Source organism: Pseudorasbora parva, chromosome 15 (genome assembly GCF_024679245.1).
Source record: "Pseudorasbora parva isolate DD20220531a chromosome 15, ASM2467924v1, whole genome shotgun sequence".
NCBI lineage: Eukaryota > Metazoa > Chordata > Actinopteri > Cypriniformes > Gobionidae > Pseudorasbora > Pseudorasbora parva.
This window is the reverse complement of record NC_090186.1, coordinates 35,265,092-35,292,464: the sequence shown is the minus strand read 5'-3', so window position 1 is coordinate 35,292,464 and position 27,373 is coordinate 35,265,092. Positions and strand designations below refer to the sequence as shown.

The 27,373-nt window shown below is 39.3% G+C and overlaps 1 long non-coding RNA gene across 1 annotated transcript; it reads left to right on the top strand.

Annotated features, from left to right (window-relative positions):
* The first annotated feature begins 24,253 nt into the window (after positions 1-24,253).
* On the top strand, positions 24,254-27,049 carry LOC137041975 (uncharacterized). The gene is made up of 3 exons (XR_010898192.1): positions 24,254-24,568; positions 26,304-26,396; positions 26,938-27,049. It is a non-coding gene; the product is annotated as an uncharacterized lncRNA (long non-coding RNA).
* Positions 27,050-27,373: the final 324 nt, after the last annotated feature.

Here is a 27,373-nt window from a genome sequence, read left to right as displayed (position 1 = left end):
CTTAAATGAATCACACTCCTGACTCTTAGTCTTCATTCTTCACAACTGGTCTTGGTTCCTAAACTGTTATCCCCTAACAGTTTGTACTCTTTTTGTGAAGAAAAAGTACATTCTTTTGAGTGTGCAGAAGAGTTGGCAAGCTTTGGGGCATACTTTGTCATGTTTAAAGGACATCCCTGTCACTTTGTTATTTGCAACCGGTCACCGTTTAAACTGTCCTGTCAACCATCATCACATTTAAAATCCTCCACATTCAATCTAATTTAATTTCCTACTGTTTCGGAGAAAAATGTTGTAGCATGTTGAACTGTCAGTCTTCTTTAATGCAGATACTCTCCTCATGCCTTTCGAATATTGAATAGAAGGATGAATTTAAAAGGTAACGGCCAAACATATCGCTACAAAAGTTCACAAAACTGCTGCAGATAAAATATAATGTGGATAACACCCAAACTTTTTGTTGCTTAGCAACGTGGGGGCGAGGACGCTGGCGTTGTCTGTTCGCCGTTCTCCACCCACAAATCATGTTAACTGTACAGTTAGATTTAGATTTGGTTTTGTTTTCTTGTGGCTGTGACTAGTCAAACGGACAGGGATGAAGTTGGGACTGTTGCTGATTGCTGACGGCCACTGAGAGGACGTTGTTTGTCGTTCGCCGTTTCCCACCGCTTCTCTGCTGTTTTTGTTTGGATTGTTGTGGTTGCTTCTTGTTTTAATTACGCTTCATGTTGCTCGCTGCGGCTGCTCGCTGGTGGTCTCCCTCTGGCTTGGGCTGCGTGGTGGCTGAGGTTGCCGGTTGATTGGCGGCGTTTGCACCGGCCCTGCGTCATCGGCGTCCGGCATGATGTTGGGATGTTCCACGTCTCGGTTGCGCCGGTGTTTCATCTTGCGTTGCGGCCGTTGAACGGCTTGGACTTCTGCGCCGACCCCTGGTGTGTCCACAGAGGTGCCTGGAGGGCTTGGTTTGTCTCCTGCATTGTGCTGCAGCGATCCCCTCCATCTAGCCTGACAAGCCAAGACCCACATCAAGATGTTTGGTCTGGGAACTCACCATTGACAGCTCAATCCGAGGGGCGGGAACAACGGTTGTCTTTCAAACTACTTCTGCACACAATAGGATAGCGCTACAACCAACCGAGAGCAATGAAGGTGAAGAGGAGCAAGTTGACAGATTAAACTTTCATGTATCTGGTCAGCAAAGCTCCGAACACATCTTCCTTTTTTAAGAATGACTTCAGTGGTGTTCTTTGTTCTTTTCTCAGAGAAAAGCTTAACTCCAAGTCTTCCAGAGTCGCGGTCAGAGCGGAACCGAAAGAGAAAGTACACTGTTCTCCAGCCTCTGTGTTTACTAGTAGCACGCAAGCGCAACTCGGCCGTCATTATGTTAAGCTCTGCCCACAGATTATATACACGATGTGATTGGCCTGACCAGAGTTTGGTTTTTACAGCTCAGAAGTGTATTGAGAGTTGCTAGACGATACTCGTGGCAGATTAGATTTGCTGCCGCTAGGGTGCGTCTAGATTTCTAGGCTACCCTCCATCTGGTCTTCTGCCGAATTGGGAATATGTAGCAACAGAGCCTCTAGCGCTGGGACATGGAGTGGACCACTGTGTACTGTGGTCACAACAAAAACAAAAACAAAAAAATAACAAAAACGACAACTTTCTTTAGCATTGCCTTCTCTTCCGCGTTTGTTTTCAAATGGTCCGAATCATGAATCAATACGCTGATTCATGATTCGGATCGCCAATGTCACATGATTCCAGCAGTTTGGCAGTATGACAAGCAATCCAAATCATGAATCAATAAACTAATTCATGACCGTTCAAATCTTTATTTGAGGTTTGAAAACAAACGTGGAAGAGAAGACAATGCTGAATAAAGTCGTAGTTTTTGTTATTTTTGGACCAAAATGTATTTTCGATGCTTTAGATTCTAATGAACTAATTGATGTCACATATGGACTACTTTGATGATGTTTTTATTCCCTTTCTGGACATGGACAGTATAGTGTGACTACACTTAGATACGTTGTCGGACTAAATATAAAATATCTTAAACTGGGTTCTGAAGATGAACGGAGGTCTTACGGGTGTGGAATGACATTAGGGTGAGTCATTACGCTGACTCACCCTAATGTGAGGGTGGCGGCAGTGGCTCAGTGGTTCATGTAGGTTGTCTACAAACCAGAAGGTTGGTGGTTCAATCCCCGGTTCCACCTGACCAAGTGTCGAAGTGTCCATGAGCAAGACACCTAACCCCAGCTGCTCCCGACGAGCTGGATGGCGCCTTACATGGCTGACATCGCCGTCGGTGTGTGAATGAGGGAGTGAATGGGTGAATGTGAGGCAAAAATGTAAAGCGCTTTGGATAAAAGCGCTATATAAATGCAGTCCATTTACCAGTCCATTCATTAATGACATCAATTTCAATTTTGGGTGAACTAACCCTTTAAAGTGTTACTCTGTTATTAATGTGTTGCTTTAGACCATTAATGATTTCCATGTTGTATCAACCGCATGCATTTACTTGTTAGAACTAACATTTTAATGAATTATAGAGGAAAGTTCCAATTGAGACTCCATTCATACACGTTCATTGTTATTCAATCATTGAACTTAAACATGAAAAAGTAATGAGTTGCCATCAAAGAAAAATCTGCCTGGTGGTTGTCGTTAAGATACAAGGCAGAATTGTGATTTTTTCTTTCTTTCTCTTCCCCAGTGCGGTGCTTTTTTTTATCATGCTTTCTGTCAGACTGAGTAAGTGAGCTCGTAAGAATCTGCCTCGGGGGATAAAATCATCCATGGACAAAGCTGTAAAACCAGAGATTAAATGCATCACCAATTCCCTCCTGATTACTGTTTGTCATTAAACACTACACGTGTAACAGGTCTGCCAGAGCTATTATGAATCTGAAGGTAACAGTGATGATTAGACAATGGAGATGTGACATGACGGTCAGTGATCTGAGTCAATGAAGATGAGTTACAGGCCTTGAGGAGCGTTGGTAAAGTTTCAGCAAATTGTATGCAGGTGGAGGAGGAGAGCAGGATTAGAGGTGTAGAGATGAGACAGGAGAGACAGATAAAGGGGGCGAGATGCAAAAAGATGAATGGCTGTCCACAAAGCACTTTGAGAGAGGGATAATATGGTTGAGATGGACTCAGTCTCATTTTTCATGCTTAGGGAAAACAGCAGCAATACTTCTCTCTCTTTCTCTGCCATTCTGTCTTTTCACACCCATCTGACTTTGCGGTACATGAGTCCCCAGACACTGCATCAATTAAAGGTGTCATTCACTGAAAATAGAGCGCAACTTGGTATGAATCCATTGCATGTGTGTCACGCTTTTTGTCAGAGCATCTCTTTATCACATGCTGCTTTTGAGTCATCCTCCAGCTCATCTAGCTGACAAAAATCCACATTAGTTATCGCTGTAGCATCACAAGTCCTGGGTTTCTAAGATAGCATTGAGAATTAAATGAGACTATACACTAGCTGCATGGCATTTCATTTCACTAACCTGATGCTATCTAGTTTAGCCAAGCGGTATCAGCTGTAAAATCAGTTCAAGTCACTGTTATTCATTCTAGTATAAATATGCCTCTTTCTATGTAAATTAGGCCTATTATTTATAGATTGTGCCTTATTTACAAAACTCAGGGCTATTACCGCCCACAGACAGAAGAAGGTAAACTGATTTTTATTAAAAAATATATGTTTGTTTAATTTTTATGTTGTTCATGGCAGAATTATTTAATCAAATAAATATCAAATGATGGAGAAGAGTGTAAAAACAGGCATATTTTCAAAAAGCAAGCACATTTTGGCCTTTTAAAGAGGTTGCATTGGTGGAACATTGCTACAATTTCAAAAAGGTGGTTATGATAGACTGACGCATTCTCCACAACTGTGCACTGGCAATTAAAAAAATACAAAAAATTTGGGAGCATGTTTGCTGTGTTGCCTAGATTTGCATAATTCCTTTAGTGAATTGGGCACTAGCACAATGCAGACAGCATGCAAATAAACAATCAGTGGGCACACTGCATCTTTATTCTCAAAAAATTCCCCTCGCATTTTATAGCAGATTAATCCGTACATTTAGACAGGATTCAAAATAGATAAATGAAACCAGGTTGGACATTTTCAAGGTTGAATTGAACCTGGATGGACTTAATTGGTTCTGATGTTATCCGGTGCTACTTTTTCATTACTTTGCCAGGACTTTCTGTAGTAATAATCAGTTCCTCCAGCTGCTTTCTCAACATTGAGTTGCAGCCTTATAATGTGCTTAGATCAGAGTACAGATAAAGGCCACAAGGGCTTTGGGGTTTTATTGCTTGATGAAATGGAAAAACTAAGGCCTTTTCCCACTTGACTGACCAACACCTTCCCATTTTCACCTAACACGCCAACACACACACACACACACACACACACACACACACACACACACACACACACACACACACACACACACACACACACACACACACACACACACACACACACACACACACACACACACACACACACACACACAATCTCCTCATACCAACCAGATTTCATTTTCCTGCTTTTTCTTAATCTTTTCAAAACTTTAGCTGTGAAAAAGGGTCAACTCTCTCAACACATTTCCCGGCAACCCTGTGCTTCCAGTTGAATCTGGTTAAACCTGCAAGAAAGAGAGAACGGGTGATAGAAGCTGTGTTCCAGCTCACGGTGTCCCTATATGAGTTTTTGGAGATAACTGTATATGGATATGAAGATGAACTGTGTATAATATTCAAGTGGTGCATTTGCATAATGGCTGTGAGTATATACACACACCAACACACCAACCATCCATAACGTTATGACCACTGGTGAACCATTGGTCATGGGCGGTCAAGGCTCACTGATGCACGTGGAGCGAAGGCTGGCCCGTGTGGTTCGATCAAACTGAAGAGCTACTGTAGCTCAAATTGCTTAAAAAGTTAATACTGGTTCTAATAGAAAGGTGTCAGGTAAATGCATATGGAGCTGCATACCCGCTGACCAGTCAGGGTGCCCATGCTGACCTCTCCACCGCCAAAAGCATCAACAGAGGGCACGTGATCATCAGAACTGGCCCACGGAGCAATGGAAGAAGATGGTCTGGTCTGATGAATCACATTTTCTTTTACATTACATAGATGGCCGGAACCGCGTAGCTTACCTAGGGAAAACATGGCACCAGGATGTAATATGGGAAGAAGGCAAGCCAGCGGAGGCAGCTTGATTTTGGGCAATGTTCTGCTGGGAAAACTTGGGTTCTGCCATCCATGTGGATGTTACTTTGACACGTACCATGCACCTACCTAAGCATTGTGCAGACCATGTACAGCCTTTCATGGAAACGGCTTTTAGCAGTATAATGTGCCCTGCCACAAAGCAAAATTGGTTCAGAAATGGTTTGAGGAGCACAACAACCTCCAAAATTGGCCTCCAAATTCCATCTGTGGGATGTGCTGGACAAACAAGTCTGATCCATGGAGGCCCCACCTCACAACTTAAGGGAACTTAAAGGATCTACTGCTAACATCTTGCTAACAGATACCACACCACACCTTCAGTGTGGAGTCCATGCCTCGACATATCAGGGCTGTTTTGGCAGCAAAAAGGGACCGGACCGCACAATATTAGGTCATAATGTAATGCCTGATAAGTGTATATATGTATTTATTTATTTATTAAGTTAATGGCAAAATTCACATCTGCATGATCAGCTGTTATTTCATCATATCATTCCAAAAGAATATCTCGTTTAGGGAAGCAAAATATCACTTGTTCCCTGTTTGCAATCTGATGTGCCCTTTGAACTGAACATATACACTCCCTACAATTTGGGATCTCCATTAATATACACAGATATAATCTGAATTGAATCTGGACGGCATTTAGTGTGTTAAGAACTGGCTAACAGGAACCTCTCTCTGCCTTAATTAATTTTTAGTGTAAAGGCAGTCAATAATGGAAGCAATAATTTCTGCTGGCAATGGCTTTAATCAGTATAATGGTTCATTAATGGCTAGATCCCATCTGCCCACTGCTTATGTTGGCAATAACCTTCACAAACCTTTAAGCATAGCTGCTTTGTATACAAGACGTCCTTGAATCACACAAAATGTCTAACTTCTCAAATGGTTCTTAAAGTTTGAGTTCAATAATGACAACTTCTTCCTTGGTAAACGAGCAGCTTAATAAATTGTTGTGATGCATTATGAATGCCAAGCGTCTTTTGCATCGGCTCTTACAGTGGTCGATAAGCAATACATTTAGAAATACACACACGTGCTGAATGAGTAGCCATTGATGCTTGAAGCGCTGGGAGAAATCCACCTTGCACCTTTCAGGTATTGATTTCCCAAAAACAACAGGCTTTGTAGCATGATAGGTGAGCCCTGGAGTCCTGCATTAATCATAAATTCAGAGGCAAAGTTAATGTAATGCAATGCAATGCAGAAAAAAAGTCTGACAGAACATAATGCAATCCAGAACATCTCGTCTCCAGTGTTTAATAAAAACAAATGAGATATTGCTGTGCTAGTAATCTAAACCTGTCTAACATGCAAATACACCCTCGTGAGGGTGTAATTTATGAAAGGCCTGCATTCTGCTCCACGAAACACTGTCCTATAATGCCATCATTCCATGTAATGTGAAGAGACATGCATTTGTGCTTGGGACAGCCAAATGCCACAGCATTGTATTGTAGGACAGTGTAGTTGTGACAAGACCGGACCTGTCGGAGCCCTTCCATGGCACTGTAACCCTGGCCAATTAAAAATCCCATTTCATCCTCAATAACGCTTTATTCTGGATGGGTGAACTCAGCCTCCTCTGGTTTACACTGTCTATGGAGTAGTTGCATACTGACTGTTCAAATGAGGCTTGAGTTCTTCTATCTGAGCTGGCCAGCTGGGTAAAGAAGCGATTATCTTCAGCTAAAATTAATGGAACCAACATAGCAGAACAGGGAATACTCTGTGTGGGAATTAGGATGACAGTTGAGTTTAAACATAGTTAACCTTTAACAGTTTTGTGAGCCGAGATGTCTCATTCAGTTAGTTACACAAAAACATTCACCAGTGTTGAAACTAAATGAATGTTTCCTTGCAAACAAAAATTGTCAACAATGTTGTCAATCTAAAATGATTTACGCTCTGAAAAATATTTCAGTGGCTTAGTAAATATCACAGTAGTAATTAACTTTATTAACTTAATAATATCTTTGAATATCATTTACTTGATGGTTTGAGTTGAACATACCAAAATAATTTACTACAAATCCAAGAGTTAATTTAGTAATTTACAGTTTACGTTTCTTTCACTAAAAGAAATCAGCATTTGAATGAACAATTATTTATTTAAAATATACTTCATATATTTGAGAAATTTCTAATCAAAATATTTGAGAATGGAGAATTATTTATATTTAACACACACTGAAGAAATTGAGTGCGTTTACTCGATTACAGCCTGGTTCAGACTACACGATATTAGCCCGAATTTGGCACGATCTGTGTGACGTAAGGTGTCGTAGGGATTCGTAAACGATAATGGACGTCGGGACGCAGGAATCGATCGTTACATCTCGTATAGTGTGTCATAGTATACGACAACCGAATCCGCGTCTGCGATAGTTCACGACGTCATGACAGAAAGACTAGCATGTTTAATTTTTTTTGCGGTCCTTCACGACGGGTTCTGACACGTGTGACGCTGACCAACCGGAGCACAGACAGTTTTTGTACACAGCTTTCAAACACAGCGAAACGCATGAGAGATGACGGAGCGGCTAACTTTAGGTGGAATTATAAAATGGAGGAAAGGTTCATGGAGATGTGGCAATAGTATTCCTGCCTGTACGATGTGTCATCGACAGACTACCACAACCAAATAAGAAAAAGCCCTTCAGTAACCCGGTGAGTTACTGGAATGTAAGCTTAAAAGATGTTTTACAAATACGTTGTGGTGGCAAGCTTTTACTTCTGGCTAATTATTAAATATTTAATATAAAAAGAACAATATTTTACCTCAAGTTCTCTTTGGAGGATTGACAGCCCAATGTCCTCTTCCAGCAAGCCAGGAACATGTTTTTTGTTGGGTTTTCTTTCTATTTTTGCGCTTTTCTAAACATAAAACAGCCAAAACACGCTGCTTCAGACATCGTTTGTTTACGCTCTTATTTCTTAAAGTCAATGACATCACGCCGTCGTGACAACAAGTGATGACTGGTCGAGTAGCAACGTGTAGTCTGACATGTTTCTAGTCCAGGACATGACATGATTTTAGGAGTAAAAATCGCATAATCTGACACAGTAACTATCGTAACAGACAAAAATATCTTGTAGTCTGAACCAGGCATTAGACAATGCACCCCCTCCCCAACCCCCCCCCCCCCCCCCATTTTTGAAAAAGGATTTTTCAAAATCCTTTGCGAATGTCCCTTGTCAGACTGTACGTACGAACATGATCACTGATGTAAGCCATGTCACGCTGTAAGATCTCAGTTGTCATTAATGTCAGACTGTACGACAGTGAAGGTGCGCTAAAAACGGACGCGCAAGAAAACTCGTCCGGAGTTTTATATCATCAATGAATGACGCGCTCGGTGACGGTGAGCTGCATTACACGCGGGACTGAAATGCTGGCTACAAAGAAATCTTTAGCACTCGTTTTGGTCATAGTTTGTCTTGAAAAACGGAGATATTTGACAATCATCGTAGGAGAATTCACACTGGAGGAATGTGCGCCAAATCTTCTGACACTGCCAGAATTTCGTCTGAGGTAAAATTTGATCGCAGCGCTCATTAATCGGCTGCCGGTGAACATGTCAAACTAATGACCAAAGACGTCAGATTTTAGCCTAGGATCAGAGGAATCTTTTAGGATTTGCTAAATTTGTCTCAGACGGACAAATCGTGGCCAAAATCGCACAGTGTGCACCCGGCTTAAGAGAACGCGGGATATTTGAATTCTGAAGAATGATATGATGATAATCATAAAGAATAAATTAAATATATTAAAAAAGAAAAGTTATTTTAACCCTTAAATGCATAAATGTTTCACCAATCATTAATACATATTCAGGTTATTAGCAACCCATATCTATCTCTAACACAAATGATCTCTAGGCCTAACTGTTGCCATAATATAAAACTCTCCTAATCTTAGAGCAACAACAATCACAGAAGTATAAAACTATGCACATTTTGTTACCTTTTGGAGCTCTAAAGGGTTCAGTTTGAGCAGATGTTTTATACCATCATTGCTGTCCTCAATAGAGCTCATTTCCCATTACATTCAGCATCAGGCTCATATTCGTGATCTCAAACATATTCTCAAAACTATCTTTTTCAACATCTTAAAAAATCTATATTCTGATCGCTGACAGCTTCTTCACCAGATCCACCATCAAGTTACAGTGACACTATTATTTGATTTCGTTCAGATGCTATGCAGTAAATCGCAGGTTTGCTGATGATATTCCCTATTTTTTTGTTTTCTAAATTCAGTAACTGAGTGAAACGTCACTTCATCATTGTGTATCAGACAGAATAAAGGTGAATTGCCCTTATTCAGTCATCAGTTGATTAAATTATTGTTGTGCAGAAAAAATATACTTCCACTGTACATGACCTGGGTCGTTAGAGACCCTATTCAAAAGAAAATATGTTAAAAAAAATTAATTGTTTGAGGAATACTAAGAAGTTTGATGTCTAACTTAAAAAAAATTAATAAAAAGGAGGGTAGTGAATGACGTCCCGGATGACTAAAGGGTGTGCTTATAAGGGTTAAATTATAATAGTATTTGTGTTTCTTATTTTGTGCTTAACATAAGAGACTTCTTTCAAAAGCATTTAAAATTCTTTCCAAATTCCAAAAGTTTTGAATGGTAGTAGGGTTGAGCATTAGCCTATATATATATATATATATATATAGGTATATATAATATATATAATATATAATAAGCCTATATATAATATATATATATATATATATATATATATATATATATATATATATATATATATATATATATATATATATATATATATATATATATATATATATATATATATATATAGGTAATTCAGTAATCCAGTAATTATCTGTCTCTCAGAATACCAGTAAAAGCTTGGGTGGACCAAAGAACAAAAAGCAGGGACATTTCTGACTGCACATTAACTCTTAGGTGGGCTTTGAGTCGTGAAAAGAGCAAACCTGCTGAGCAATCACAGCATGGGAGGCATCGCACACGGTTTTCATTAAACGGCACACGCTCGTATATTAAGAGACCTCTGAAGGCAAAAACCTGCTGAGCACAAAAAACATCTCAATCAATACTCTCCTCAGAAATGCCTCCGCTAGATTTTCAGCTGAACGTTTGTTGAAGTGTTTTACCTAACTAATGGATTTTTCCGGTTCTAGCAGTCGCAATCACTATGCGGATTGGTAACAACATAATTTATATCTCATCATACTGTGTTTCAGATGCCACTCATTAATCACAAACCTATTCAAGAGAAGCAAGAGTGAACACTACTGCATCCTGATTTTCAGATTTGCTAAATGGAGCAGAATCACTTTTATATCTCTTTTCTTTCCCAATATCACCAAGAAGAGAAATTGTATCACTCCCAAACGTGCACTCTCAAGTCCACTCTCTCTGGGATCCGCTGCTTGAGATCCGTTAATACCGAGTCAGGAAAACCCCTACACAGGAACAAAGCATCCCACTCTAGCCTTCTGTTTCAACCTGACATAATCCAAGTGGGTGGATGAATCTTGTTTTGAATGCTTGTCTGTTATGAGACGGCTCAGTTATATATTTTTTTTTACCATTGTTCTGTTCGAATCAAAGCCAAAAACATGAAATGATGTGAGGGAAAAGCAGAAATACAGCATTGATTGTACTAGTACAAAGGATGCAGACTACGGCTCCAACAAAAGATCCAGTGACGCTGTGCTTTATAAGAGAAACTATAAAAAAAAAAACGGCAGTGCGCTGAGTTCACACTCTGAAGTGGGAGTTCAAAATCACGAGATCCTTGCAGAGTTTGGCAAACAAAACAAAGAAACACATTCTAGTAAAACAAAATAACAGTTCCTCGAGAGACAATTAACACAATATAAATAGAAATAATATAATAGAGGCATTGTTCCAAACACAGAAAGTGTAAAAGGCAATTATCACCTTTACAACAGATATTTTGCAGTATACGTGAATAAGTCTGGTAGAAGCCTCTAGTCTTTTTCTGTTCTTTTTTTTGTCAGTTTTTTACAAATCCTGCTGGGGAATAACAATGATTTTTGGGAAGCTGGAAATGCATGGCAGAATGCTGACAGAATGCCATTTGATCCTGGCATATGATGGTATTCCTTAAAGAGAGGAATACAGATGACAGTGTAGTGGAGCCAGAGACAGATGAGTCTTTGAGGGGTCTCGCCTCCCACTTTCACAACGGGTAGGGTGAGTTTTGTAAGCACACACACACACACACACACACACACACACACGTACACGGCTGTCTGTTATTGATCTAATACTTTGCCCCCCCCCCCCCCCCCAACACACACACACACACACACACACACACACTCGGAATGGGAAGTGGAACTGTTCTTGCTGGGTCACAAATAATAAATAAGCCACACACAAAAAAAACGTGTTGATGTTCGTGCTAATATATTACAGCAATAATAATTTGCATCGAATGAGGCTGGATGACTGTAACGTGTGATGGAACATTATTATGAATGCAGAAACACAATCTTAATAATTCACCTAGTGTGCGTACTAGAAAAACATCTCATTCTTCACAGACATGCTATAACTGATTGTTTCATCAATCTTCATCTCTGGCTCTGCTTGAAGATCTTAATTAAAATGTACTGCTTCACTGTTGAGTTCGAACACACAGATTTTGGAACAAGGATTTTAGGATTAAATCAAAATCTAAAATTGAAACATGCGGTTCTCTGCGAGGTGAGTGTGATAGTGCTTATCTACAGTCACTGTCACATTGGAGCGCAAATTAAACCTCCTTTTCTCTGCTGTGTAAGAGGAAAAACTCACTTTTTTCTTGAAACTTGTGCTAGAAAATGCTGATGTTTTTGCACAAAAAAGGACGTTCTTTGCCATTTATTTTTTATATTCTAAGGAGAATTCAAAATCTAATGAGCTGCTTCGCTACCTACATAGCTGCTGACAGCATCCTAACTGAAATGGAAGCATAAGTGACTGATTTTAAATGCTCAGCATAGCATGCATCATTCAAAGAGTGAGCCAAAGATAATAACCACATTTAGACTAGTTCATTACTGAAGAAACTTAGTCCTATAAGCCTACAAATTACAATTATAAAGGCCCGTTCACACCAAAAATTATAAATATAATATATAAAGAGAATAGCAGAGTCCTTACACACCGGACTTGTGTGGCATGCCACATTGTATTGTGACAAAGGGCAATATAAACCATTATAATTAATGATGCTGTCTACAGTATTAGGGTGTGTTCACACTTGTAGTTTGGTTTACTTGGTTAGTTCTGTCAGGACCCAAAAAACAACAACAACGACATTTAGTCCTGGTCTGCTTAGCTTTAGGATTGCCATTTTTTAATCACCAAAACAAAATATACCAAACCTAAAGGTATTCGTTCGCAACCTGATTGCTCACTTTTATAATGTATTGCCTATGTTGAGATAATGATTGTATGTGTGCAGTCTGCATAAGATGATATTTTGACCAACTGAGAACTCGTGAAAGGCTTATAAATTGTGTAAAGGAGTCAAAACAGCGGAAGGAATCCCTCCTTTACAGACACAAGTGAAGATCTCCTGTGAGGAGATGTGGTTCTGATGCCTTTACCAAACTGTGATAGGGCAACATATCATAACATATCAACATACCGCAACCGGTGTGCTTGGGCATTCTGTCCTTTTTAAGGTCTCATTTTCCTGTTTTTGGTTCATTTACATGTCTTTGGTCCATGTTGCGTTCATACACTATATTGGCAAAAGTATTCTGACACCCCTCCAAATCATTGAATTCAGCTGTTCCAATCAATTTCAATTCAATTTAACTCAAGAAGCTTTATTGGCATGACAAAAACATACATTTTGCATTGCCAAAGCATTAAGACAACATAAAGTGATTTGTAACAACTGATCATAAAAAACTAAACAAAATATTGATAATAAAATAAATTAATAATAAAAATAACAAAATATGAATAGTAAAATAAATAAAGATTTATAAAAAGAAAATCAAGCTAATTTTAATATAGAAAACGTAACGGCTGAACATATATACACTATATACATGGGTGCAGGTCTAATGAGTGTGTGTATTGGCTGTGAGAGAGTGTGTGTTTATGGGCTGTGTGTTTGTTCGCCCTTCAGCAAATGGCAAGAGGCTACAAATCTTGCAGCTATATTTGAGCATTTGGCTTCTTCACCAAGAATGTAGCTCAGTTTTTGGGTTGGGCTACAGGTGCTGAAATGGGGGAATATTTTATTCATTTTGGGGTAATAATGATCTGATATTTCTGATATTTTTGTATTTCGTGCATTCTGTGAGGAAGTGCAGCTCGGTCTCTGTCACTCCCAGAATGCAGTGCAAGCAGAGTCTGTCCTCACGGGAGAGCCAGGTCTGTCTGCGCCGGCCCGCCTCTATGGCCAGACTGTGCTCGCTGAGTCTGTACATCGTCAGGGTTTTCCTGAGGCTCACCTCACTCACTGAGCTCAGGTACTTCGCTACGCTGTATTCTCGATTTAGGGCCGGATAACATTCCAGTTTGTGCTGGTTTTGAATGGTGTGTGTCCAATGGGTGATGTACTTTGATCATAATTTTTGAGGGCCGAATGTGTGCGAGTGTGTGTTTGTCCTGAGGCCGGCTGATCTCTGTGTGTGTGAGCTCAGTCAGTCTCAGCACCAGCTGACACAGGGGACTCCTCGTCACGCTCAGCTCTTGGTGTTTCAGGGCTTTGTAATGGTATGTGTTGGGGTTGCTTGTTTTCAGGTGTTTCCAGAATTTGATGGCTCTTTTTTGGATGTTTAGAAGGAGAGGGTATTGGCCTAATTCTGCCCTGCATCCGTTGTTTGGCGTCTTTCTTTGGACTTGGATGATTCTCTTACAGAAATCTAAATCTAGAATTTCAATCGGATGTTTTTTTCAATTTAAGAAATAAAATTTTATAGAAGGACCCCACACTTCATTGCCATATAAAACAATTGGTTTAATTATAGATTTGAAGAGTTTGAGCCAAATTTGGATTGGGATGTCAAATTTAATTGTTCTTTTTATGGCATAGAAAGCCTGTTGAGCTTTCTCCTTGAGTTCATTCACAGCCAGAGTCAAGTTACCCGTTGGAGTTATTTTGAGGCTGAGGTAAGTGTATGCTTTGGTGGTCTCAATGATTCTCAATGATTCTTGGTCCCTGAGATCTGGAGCGCTTCTGGAACATCTTGACTCTAGTTTTCTGGAGGTTAACAGCCCAGGACTGACAGTAATCCTCCAGCAGATCCAGGCTGTCCTGAAGCCCCTCTTTAGTGAGCGACAGGAGAACCAGGTCATCTGCATAGAGAAGACACTTAATGTCTGTGTCGTGTAGCGTGAGACCTTGAATGGGAGCATCTTCTAATATGCTGGCCAATTGGCTGATGTAGATGTTGAAGAGGGTGGAGCTTAAGCTGCAGCCCTGTCTCACTCCACGCCCCTGGGGGAAGAATTCTGTCCTTTTGTTTCCAGTTTTAACAGCGCATTGGCTGGCCGTGTACATTGATTTGATCAAATCATAGAATTTTCCCCCTATTCCACTGTCAATAAGTTTTACGTATAATCCTTTGTGCCAGATTGAATCGAATGCTTTCTTGAAATCAACGAAACAAGCAAAAATTTGTCCTTTGTTTTGGTGTACATATTTATCAATTAGTGTTTGTAGTGTAAAAATATGGTCAGATGTGCGACATTTTGGAAGAAAGCTTATTTGACATTTACTCAAGGCATTGTGCTTCATAAGGAAGTCTAGAAGTCTGGTGTTTAAGACACTGCAGAGGACCTTCCCCAGGTTACTGTTCACACAGATGCGTCGGTAGTTGTTGGGGTCTAATTTGTCTCCGTTTTTGTGGATGGGACTGATGAGGCCCTGGTTCCAGATCTCAGGGAAGAAGCCGACACACAGAACATCATTGAACAGCTTTAGCATGGCCAGTTTGAAGCTTTGGTCTGTGTGTTTCAGCATCTCGTTCAGGATGCTGTCAACACCACAGGCTCCAATTCTTCCATTGTTATGGAGAAATCTAAGGGGTTTTGATTTGCTTTAATTGATCTTTCCAAATTGTCTAGTTCATTATTTATTTCATTTTGGTTAGAATTTTGGATTTCAATTGGGCTATATAATTCTTGGAAGTGGGTTTTCCACGTCTCCCCATCTTGTATTGCCAGAATTTCTTGGTTTGGTTTGTATAATAATTAAAAATGTTCCCAAAATTTGTGTGAATTTATAGATTTTTCTATTCCTTCAAACTGGTTTTGCAAAAACTGTGCTTTTTTCCGCCTCCGTGTGGCTTTTTATTGTTTTAGCGCCTTACAGTAATGAAGGCGGAGCTCCGGATTGTCTGGTTGGCGGTGTTTTTGATTTGATAAATTTCTGAGGTTTTTTCTCAGGGCCTTACAGTCCAAATCAAACCATTTGTCTGTGTCTAGATGTTTTTTCTTTCGTTTAAAAAAGGTCAAATTACTCTTTTGTGTTGTTTTGTAGAATAGGTTGTTAAGATGTTGAACTTCCTGATTGATGCCGAATTGATTTTTAGGGTATACCTGTGTTTGAAATGAATTTAAGAGGGATTGTATTTCTGTGGATTCGACAGCGTTGGTCTAATTAGTGGCTCTGTTTTCTGTCCATTTAAATGACATCATTTTGCTCATTTGATATGGTGTCCTAATTGGTTTGGGTGATGTTTCAGATTGTTTTACATAGTGTGATTTGGCTGTGGTCTGAGAAAGGTTTCAGGGGTTTGACTGTGAATGCTCTCAGGGAGAAAAGCGCGAGGTCTTTGATGGAATAGCCCACATTGCTGTTACCAAGAGCTGAGCTTTAGGTTTATTGGCCGAGCGAGTCCCCGCGCAGTCTCCCGTTGGCGATGTACAGAGCCAGTCCTCGGCAGAGCTGCAGAAGCTGCCGTCCGTGAGCATTCACGGCCTGATCGCGGCTCTGTCTGGCAGGGTAAGAGGGGTACAGGTCATTATACCCAGTAATAAATCTATTGCCTTGTGGATCTAAAAAATCGAATTCCTCTCCTGTTCTGGCGTTTAAATCACCCATCAGCAGCACATTTCCCTGGGCCTGGAAATGGCTTATTTCCCCTTCTAAGTTCTGAAAAGTTTCCTCTTGGAAATAAGGAGACTCGAGGGGGGGTATATATATGGCACAAAGGAAGACAGGCTGGGATGTTGAAATGATTCCTTTGTTAATTTTCAGCCACAGGTGGTACTGGTCTTTTTTAACTAGTTCTATGGCCAGGTCGGCTTTGGTCCTGATTATCGTCGTTCGATGGTCGCCTAAGGTCGCCATGTTGCCCCTCCATCTTGAAAGTACAGTAGCCAAAGAGGGACATAACCATAAATTCAAGCTTCGTCTTTCGAGTTTTAACACTGGATGGCACTGTGTCAAATGTGAAGAGGGGGATTGCCATGTTAACCTTGGACTAAATCGGCCACCGTAGGAGTTAAAACGAAATCAGAATTGAGAGGAACAGAAACTATAATTCATTGGATGGTCATATACCTTTACACCGCTAGATGGGGGAAAATATCACACAGTGTAGCTTTAAGATAGCTCTGAAAAGAAATGAAAAGTCTTCAATCTCATAATTTGGCAATATAATTTCCATCATTAATTGCTTCGTTAAATGGGTCCTTTAATGCCATTTTTATACAAGTCAATATGATTTTTTAGGGTCTAAATTAAAATTTTGTAATATACTTCAATTAAAAATTCTCATTAGTATTGTAAGAAAACACTAATTTTGCCAATCATGCCCTTAATTATGCAGAACTTTAAGGCTTTATATAACGTAAACGAATTAGTTCGTTGAAAAAATGAAAAAACTACCGTACAGGCCAAAACCACAATTTGTACCAGGCTGTAAACATGTTTTTTTCTGCTGTAAAGTTGGAAATTTTAACATGGGGCTCAATGAGATTCTGCTCCCTTCTGGAGCCTGTCTCTAGTGGCCAGTCAATGAATTGCAGTTTACATTACATCCGTATTGGCTTCAAGAGAGATCGCGGGAGGTTGCCGCTTGGTTTTCACCAAGCCATTTCAATGCATTCAGCTTTAAATTATAAATGACCCCGCCCCTCTGTTCAGTGGGCCGGTGTGAGGAGACATCTGTGCAACTGTTATCAATTTGAACCGGAGTCGGACTCGGGACAAGGCGAAAGCTCCAACGAAATTCAACAATTAAGGCTAATCAGGATGTTTCTGAATGGTTGGTTAACGTAATGTCACTTTGATCTATCTTTATGTACTGGCAGGGTAATGTTAGCATGAATGCTATGTGTTTACTGATGTATATTAGTTAATTGACAGATTGATGTTACACCGAATGCCCATAAAACTTTTTTTCTGTTAATATCAGTTTGTCAGTGATGCGTAACGTTATCTATGCATTGTAATAACTGTTACAACACAATTTATTTTAGACAGTCACAGACACCGTTAGAAACAATCTACATAATTAAGCTTAGTGTTAACTTACCACATCCACGTTAACTTTAAAACCAGCATACACAGTTTGTAACAACACAATAACCATAATGCATTGTTCATTATAAACGTGGGATTATAAATTATATTGAGAACATCATACATACGTATAAAGCTTGCCATAATTTAATTTACCCATTTTAGCCGCATTCATCGTGAAGCGTGCACGCGTTTCAAAACTACACTCACTTCTTCTGGAGGGGCAGCAGGAAAACAAATAGCTGGTACAGATCTTTATTCAGGAACAGAATCTTATTTATACTGACTCTTCGTTTTAAAGCAGTCTGGTGAGAAATGCTTTGCAGGTCGCACAAACACAAAAGCATTGACGGAAGAAGAAAAAACAGCCACTGCGTCTTCAGCCGTTCAGATTTAGGAACATCAAAATGACTGCTATTTTCATGATTAGACCTAAGTACAGAAAACCATAATCGCTTAGATGCCTTTCTGCTTCAGCGTATCAACAATGGCAGACTATGATGATAACAGCTTGCTCAGGGCGGGTCTGAGGTGAAACGCTGCTGTCAATCAACAATTGTGGGAGGGGTGTCCGACCATGGGACATCACACTGTCGAATGGCATGAATTGAGACACATAAGGAGATTTAAAAAAAAAACACTTGATGGATTTTTATCATTATAGCATGGTTGTGTACAGGCACTGCCAACACATTTTTCCATACAATCAGCTTGTAAAAGTGCATGTACCATTATATGACCCCTTTAAGTAACAAGAATCACTAAGAGCAATTGGAACTTGAATTGTTAAAGGGATATTTCACCCAAAAATTTAAAGTCTGTTATCAATTAGTATTGCTTACTATCATGTAGTTCCAAGCCAAGACTATCGTTCAGTTCATCTTCGTTGTTTTGAAACATCAAGAGTTTTGGTTGAATAGAATTTCAATAGAGGAACAGAAATCTCTCACGTCATAAAAAAATATCTTAATTTGTGTTTTCAAGATCAAATTTAAGAAAAGTCTTGTGGGTTTGGAAAAATATCAGAGTGAGGACATTAAACTAATTTTTTGGTCAACTATCCCTTTAAATCATTCACAATTCCCATACCAAGATGAGTAAACGATTGCTGAATTTGGATGACTTTCCCTTTAAAGGTTCTATTTAAACATGAACTAGTGCACTTCAGAGTGCACTCAATGGGCACCACACGGCACAGAAAACAAACAAACTGCATTTCAGCCCAATTGCTGGTGTATCAACATGATCACTGCACTCTCAACGGTTCACATCTGCTGGTACACAGAATTTCCATAATGCTTTACACCACTACTTATATTATCAGTAAGCTCCTAGAGAAACATCTGAAATCGAGAATGAGGTTTCAGAGCTAATGGTTTCGAAATGCTGAGATTCTTGTGCAAATTTAATGAGCATGTGCTCTGTCTGTTCCATAATTGGCTGCTGTTGCAATTTTAAAACCCCACTCACTCAACATCTCTGGAAGATCGCCATCAGTCACATTCTCTCGTAAACCAAATCAGAGGCGCATGGGAGGGAGGAAAACACTCAGTAAAGCATCATCTCTGATTGAGCATAATTGTCCCTCGCCCGAGAAACAGCTTTTGACAGAAAGCTATCTGCACTACACAGCTGCGGTACTCAAACGCTGAATTTGGCATCGCAGCAGACCCTGGGCAGAGCAAGACGCCTTTTTGAGTGGTTGAGAGATATGATGGTCCACAGTCCAAAAAGTCATGATCAGTCTCTCGGTCCAATTACTGACAGACAATCGCTTCAGAAAGAAAACCAATTAAAATCAAATGAACTGTTTTGGTTTGTGGGATATTCAAACTTTTTTTGTTGTTGTTGTTTTTTTAATATATATACATGGTATTTTTTTAACCTAAATCAGTTTACTTTTTGTTTTTTTCAACAAGTTCAGTGGAAGATGTAGCCTAGAAATCTAGACGCACCCTATATAGCGGCAGCAAATCTAATCTGTCGTCTAGCAAGTCTCAATACACTTCTGAGCTGTAAACGGCAAACTCTGGTCGGGCCAATCACACCGTATATAGACTCGTTGGGCGGGGTTTAACATAATGACGGCCGAATTACGTTTGTGTGTTTCTAGTAAACACAGAAGCTGGAGAACGGCGGTCTTTCTAATCAGCTTTGAACGCGACTCTGGAAGACTTGGAGTTAAGCTTTTCTCTGAGAAAAGAACAAAGAATGGCATTGAAGTCATTCTTAAGAAGGGAAGATGTGTTCTGGGTTTTGCCGACCGGATACGGTGAAAGTTTAATCTTTCAACCGTCTACGCTATCAACAAGCTCCGTTTCACTTTCGTTGCTCTGGTTGGTGGTACCGCTATCCTATCGCGTGCAGAGGGAGTTTGAAAGACAACCGTTTATCCCGCCCCTCGGATTGAGCCCTGTCAATGGTGAGTTTCCAGACCAAACATCTTGATGTGGGTCTGGCTTGTCAGGCTATGGAAGATGGAAGAAAAAAAAAACATGAAAGTAGTAATGGTCAGCCTATAGCAAACACATTTGACAGTAGTTTTGTGTTTATTCATCTTTAAAGTGTTCACCCAAAATATTTTGTAATCAATGACTCATTACCAAGTCATTCCAAACCTGTATGAGTTTATTTCTTCCATGCAAAAGCAATAAAGGAATTTGAACACTGTAGAAATGTCTGATTCATGAGTGAATCATTCTCTTAAGTGTTTCTAAACGTTGTCAGCTGTTCTGGTTAACAAATCCAGTATAATCAATTCATTCACAAATTGGACTAATCCTGTTCCCATGTTCAGAACTGACTCATTGATCTTGTTCCAATGGCTCAAGATCACTGTGAATAATGGTTTAAAATGTTCTGTCCTGACACAAAACTATAGCATGCCTTAAAAATTTGAATCCCTAGCGTAGCTATGGGTGGGCTTGCTTGTAACATCTTCCCTCACATCTCCCTATTGACAGAAATGAGAGAGTGAGGGGGAGGTGTGAGGAAAGATGTTTCGGCCGGGACTTTTTACTGCGCCGAGCCGAAGTACTCTCAGAAGTGCTAATCCGCCATACATTATAGTTCTCCTTTTTAATCCGATTAGAGAAGCACTACGTTTTATTTTGTCACCATACTTGATCGTTCAGATATTCGTGTAACTGTATTTAAATAGGGAAAAGATGGAGGTGTTTGGTACTTCTAACTTGATCTCTGTTTGGTACCATAGTGAATGAACTGGGCTTAGAGGGCTAAGCTAAATGCTATCAGATCGTCACCGCGCGTCAGAGAGATTAAGAGCACGCACTGAGACGAGAGAGGTGTGTATCAACTCGCCTTAGTAAAGGGAATAACATAGTTTAATATGAAAAAGCGGTGAAGTAACCCTTTAAAAGCCAATAGACAATAAAAGGTCGAATATTTTTAGCTGCGTTGCTATGTTTCAATTGGATTTTTAGATTTTTCTTCCAAATGAAGGGGTTATGCAAATTATTCCGGCCCACTCTCACTATTGGAGGCCAATCCATCATCCACTTTCTGCCTACGCCACTGCTTGGAATTTACCTGTATGAGCCACTTTTATAATTATAAAAAATTTTAGCTTTGAAAGCATGATATCTCTTCGGAAGGGATCCAAAGCCGTTTCCTTTAAAACACAGCAGAGTTTGCAGAGACAAGAGATGGTGTTAAACTACCTCATGTCTCGAATCACATAATGAGCATAAACAACTTAAAGAGCACTGACTTGTACCACCTGATTGCTGCAGTTTCATTTTGGCATTAAGAGTTGCCACTGAAACGCATAAATTCAAATCACAAACCACTCACACAGTATATAAGCAGTCACATAAACCCATTATTTTTGGTTCAGGAGGAATTGTAATCGAACCAAATGCAATGATTATACACATTTTATAGTCCTATGCCTTACACAGACGAAACATATAAATACATTTTGACCACTTAGCTTAGTGATTGCTATCAGGATGTGAAAAGACTTTCAACCAGCATAACAAAAATGTGTCTGAAACAAATCGACTACCCGGACTTTAAGAACTCAACTTCCAATTGCATTCAAAAATATGACCAAATTATTCTGTTCACGTTCTATGGAGGAAGACATCCTACATGTTTAGGCCAACACGAGCCACAAGGGCGGGTAAATCGTGACAGAACTATCATTTTTGAGTAAACTATTCCTTGAACACATATTCAGGTTGCTCAGACAGCAGGAAAACTTAATTCTAAATCCAAAAAATGAGCATTCATTTATTCGTTTGCTGACTTAGCATCTGACAAATGTCGCACATCAAATAGTGCTTACCCAAATCACAGCTATTCAACTCTTTCTTTCAACTGCAATTCTTTAAGTTCTTGTGCTGAATGCATTGTGTTACATAAATGCTTGTCCCGCTTGGCTTAAAAATAACATTCTATCTTCCATTACCTTTTGCACTGCAGAGGTTGTGACATGCAATAACAGGTTTCATCATTCTGGTGCACAGGTCGTAATGCAAACTAAAACTGTTATTTCTCTGCTACTGTACCGCCTTTATTGCGGATACCTAGGTGATCATATTGAAGAGCATCATATGCATTTAGACTCTGAAAAACAATATGGGAAGAGGAAATAAAAGGAGACTTCTTACCTTTCCTTCCTCTGTCTAGGCAGACCTGAGTAAAGAGAAATAAGAGGTTATAAATTTGAGATTGCAAACAGTAGACACAAAATAACCAAGAGCCTCTGGGGACAACAGGGCTTTGAAATATATTTTGATGAGGCTGGGGAGACGAGTCAAGAAATCAAATGTTCGTATCGACTTTGTTTGCATGGGTGAATTGGAAGCGGGAATCAATGATTACCTGTGTGGTGTCTTAATCCCTTTCATTATTAAAAGAGACATCTGAGAGTAAAGGTGGGCTATAGAAATATATTCAGCTCTGTGGCTACAAGAACCACTGATCACAAGTTTTTGCTCTTTAATTTTTTATAGTCATATCAACTGACTGTGCTGTCACGTGACAGCAAACAAATTACAAATGATAGAGCATAAAATATCTAAACATAATATAAAGCTACCGGTTCTAAATGACATGGACTGTAAAAATCACTCGTAAGTCAATGCAAGTTATGTTTTTACTTTACTTTAACACAGGGGTGTCCAATCCTGATCGTTGAGGGCCACTGCTCTCCAAAGTTTAACTCCAACCCCTGCTCCTGAAACAGCTTGTCAAAGTTTTTTTAGGGATACTAGAAACTTCTAGGCAGGTGTGTTGAGGCAAGTTGGAGCTAAACTCTGCAGGACAGTGGCTGTCCAGGACTGAGTTTGGACTCATATATATTTAATTATTTTTTAAGTCAGTTTAATCTTTTGAGTTAGAATGCCTTGACTTGTACATGCCATTTCAACTTAAATTATATTAAACTGACTTAAACTTATAATCTCAAGTTGATTCTACTTAAATAAAAAGCAGCAACTGAAGTTAAGTTTTTTAAGCTGACAAAGGTGGACATTTTTTGCAGTATATTCTGATATTCTGGTAATGAATAACAAGCAAACAAAATAAAATAAACACATAATAGCTTTAAACAAAACGTCTCGGTTACGTATGTAACCCTCGTTCCCTGAAGAAGGGAACGGAGACGTACGTCGGAACTAGACCGAAAAATTGGTCTCTGAGGTCAGATCCCAATTCGTCAGTCTAGTTCCGACGTACGTCGAACGTGACCGACTGAAAGGGAACTACTGGTGAATGAAATTCCTTTACAGATATGCAGGGAATGGCCTGGACAGTTATTGTGCTCTCAAAGTCATTCAGACCAATCAGACACTCCTCTGGGCTTGATCTGATAGGTATGATCTGTGATAAAGGTCTAATGTGGGCCTGAGGCGAATGTTTATAGCTTTATAGACATCAGAAGAAGATGATGAACCCAAGGCAGGGAACACATTTCTTCAATATTCTAGACAGTGCAATATATTATATATAAGACAGTGTTGTTTTTCTTTAATAATTTGTTTTATTGCTATAGTTGTTTTTATTTTTATTTTTTATTATTGTTATTTTACTGTAGAGCTTTGGGTTTAAGAAAAGCGCATTATACAACACAGTCTCACCCCTACTCGTCAAATGTTGCCGAACGGTCAAGGGACCCTGACGTCAACTGTTGACGCACAGGGTACCCCTAAATCGCCATTTTTCGACGTACTGGGTAATCCACTGATTTCAATGAGAAACCTAGGACGTCATAAACAGACGTGTTGGGCATGTGAATGTTATCGTTATGATGGAATATATTGGGTTATAATTTTTACATTATGACATGTTGGAGTGTGATTCTCAATTTAATCAGCCAGCACAACTGTATTTACATTTATTTACGCTATGATACACGTTTGAAACAGCAGTCAAACCCCACCCCGCCCTAAACCTACCCATTTGCGTATTATATGATATAAAACACAGACTGTAACAGACAACAGGCAAACTTTATTGAAAAAGTCCAACTATTCCGAGGCCAAACGATTGAATTGTGTGAAGAAAAGACCCAAAAGCAATCACCGTCTCTATCCGCGCCGCGCGCCGCGCGCGCCCCGGCGTCACACTGAAGACGCCACAGGTAGACCCCTCGGCGTCACGCGATGGACGAACTGGGAACCCAATTGCTTTCAGTGGGAAACCTTTGGCGTCAACATTAGACGGCAATTCTATCGGTATGAAATCGCGCTGAAGAAGTCTCATTCAGAACACATCGCGATGTTTGGCATCAGATCACGTGTGCCACATGTTGGTGAGTAGTCATAAGCCCCGTTTCCACCACAGGAACTTTACCCAGGAACTAGGAACTTTGGGTGGTACTTCGTGTGTTTAGACCGCAGGAACCAGGGTAAAATTGAAGTTCCGGGTAAATATTTCCCCCTCCAAACGGCCCTGCTCTCGAGGTAGTACTTTTTCAAAGTTCAGGAACTTTCGAGGGCGGGACTTGGGCGCTGAACATGCTGATTGGTTGAGCTCACGCAGTTCAACCGGCATTTTTAAAAGTCTTTTGCGAGGTTCGTTCTGCGTTCAGTAAATATCAGTCTTGCTCTCTGTCTGGTGGCGCGCGTTCGTCTCAGCCATCTCACGTTCAATGTCCGTAATAGCTGATAATAATATACATTGTCATTTTAAATCTAGCTTACAAGCTTTCTGAATATGCTGCAGCTGCATGCTGCTGAATCTGCATATTAGTGCTCTTTTCTGTCGTTGTTAATTACCTCTTTAGTAAACCTATACATAACCAGCAAAAGCAGCAAAGCTTGAATCTCTTCCATACGCGTTATTAATTTTTTTTCACCATGTAAACGACCTGACCGATTACTTTTAAGTGTGTGTCCTTACATGACGTGACGGCGCGCGCCGCGCTCATGTTGACAAGAGAGGATAGTTATTTTTTCTGAGGGGTAAACTTTTTATTTCGTAAGTTATGAAGATAATGTTGGAGTAATGACACAGCGTATATTGCCCCAGGCAGTTTTTACTTTAACTGCGCCTGACAGAAGATTTTTTTTTCTGAGATGATTATTACACTTTACAACAAATAGCTATAAATAATACTGTATTAGTCCTGGTGGCCGTTAAGAGTTGCTATGGCTACAGTCAACACACTCCAGCTGCTGGAGAAAACAGCGTTGACATTTTTGGTGCGGCAGACAAACTGCATGTGACAAAATGATTGCGATTGAAAGTCATCACATGTAAACACCAGATCGGTTTAGATAACGTCTCATGTAAACAGATCACTAAATCTTTCAATCGGTACACACACAAATGATTACTGTCCTTCACTGATTTGGAGGAACAGTCGCGCGCAGTCCTACATCACCGGACTAATTTGCCTAATCTTCTCGGAACTTTATCGCGGTCGAAACGCAGACAGCTGCAGGTCTGGGGGGGAGAAAAGTTCCTGTAAAAAAGTTCCTGGTACAAATTGTTCCGGGTAATTTTGGTGGAAACGGGGCTATACATATTATGTCCTAATATTTGATATAAAGTATTTTCTGCTTGTCGTTATCGATCATGTTCAGTCACTGCATTGTATCTGTCATCATCACCACTAAGCATTTCTTTGCTTTCTAAATAAACACACCTTGCTAATAGGGTGATTAAACACTGTCACGTGACGTGCTATAGACCTTTAAACATTTGTTAATATTTAATAATAATTACTAGTGTAGTTCCAACGTGGCATTTGTAGTAGAAGCACAATAAAAAAATTAAATAAAAAAAAACACTTGTCATGCGTTTACCACAGTATTGGTAGTTTTAATGTGATATTTGTTGTAAATAAACAGTAACCACAACAATTGATATTTTTAATGTGATATTTGTTGTAAATAAACAGTAGCCACAACAATTACCATGCTTTAAATGCATTTTAATGTAAAATCCAAATATTGTTATTTAAATAGTATACTTTATAATGCTATATATTATATATTATGACTTTTTTTCTCTCTTTCTTTTTTTTTTTTTTACCTGAAAAGACCAAAAGGGCCTCTCGGACTCAGTCAACCCATTCTTGTTTGTGGAGAAGTAACGGAGAAAACCAAAAGCTGCAACAGCAAATATTTGTAATGGTATGTATGTGTTGGTTTGAACCCTTTATCAAACATTTTATTTAGCATTTGTTGTTACTTATTCTTACAAATCCCATATCTCAATCAGTAAGAACATATTCCCAAAGTCTTAATAATTCACAAGATTTAACAAGTTGTCAAATTCGTATGATTCTCGTACATATAGCTCTGAAAAAAATGAAGAGACCACTTAACATGGATTTCTAAATGTTAAGTGGTCTCTTAATTTTTTTTCCAGAGCTGTATTTGTATATGAAGAGTTCAGATGCAAAAGCCTCAAAAAGCCACTTCGGTCACATTTTATTACACATGACACATCAGATATTCAATTATTTTTTCTTAATCAGATCACTTGCACTGTTTATAACGTCCCGTTTGCATGTAAATAATTTATGTGATCACAAAATCAAGTGAGTTATCTACATTTTCAAACAAATTCTTATGATATAGCTTGCTATTACATACTTTTAACTGTCTTAATTTATATGTTTTAAAAACAATAGTATTTGCACCGAGTAAATGATACTTTCTTGTTTTACAGAAGAGAAGAAAGACCAGACCTTATATCGAAGCAAGCTAAGAAAATAAGTCCTTTGTTTAGGGTGAGGAAGGAAGATGGACATCTTGTGCCCGAAGAAGACAGAAAAGTGCGCCAGTCCATTGTCCATATGTCTTGTATTGAAGCAATGCTGTAATATGTAGTACAAAATTTGATGTTGATCTCTCAAAGGACTATTCATTTCAACAGTGATCATTCTTTCTACTCTGATAAAATACGTACCATTATTCATGTCTAAATATTTTAATAACTCCTAAAATAAGCAAATGAGGTTCTGTATCTTGGATTTATTTAAAATGGTAAATATTTGTTTTCCCTTTTTGATACAATTATTATTACACTTTTGGCCTTCAGTTCTTAAAAACTGCACCGTCTGTTTGTCTTAGATAAAAGCAGACAAGTGTGGGAAAAAGCATTT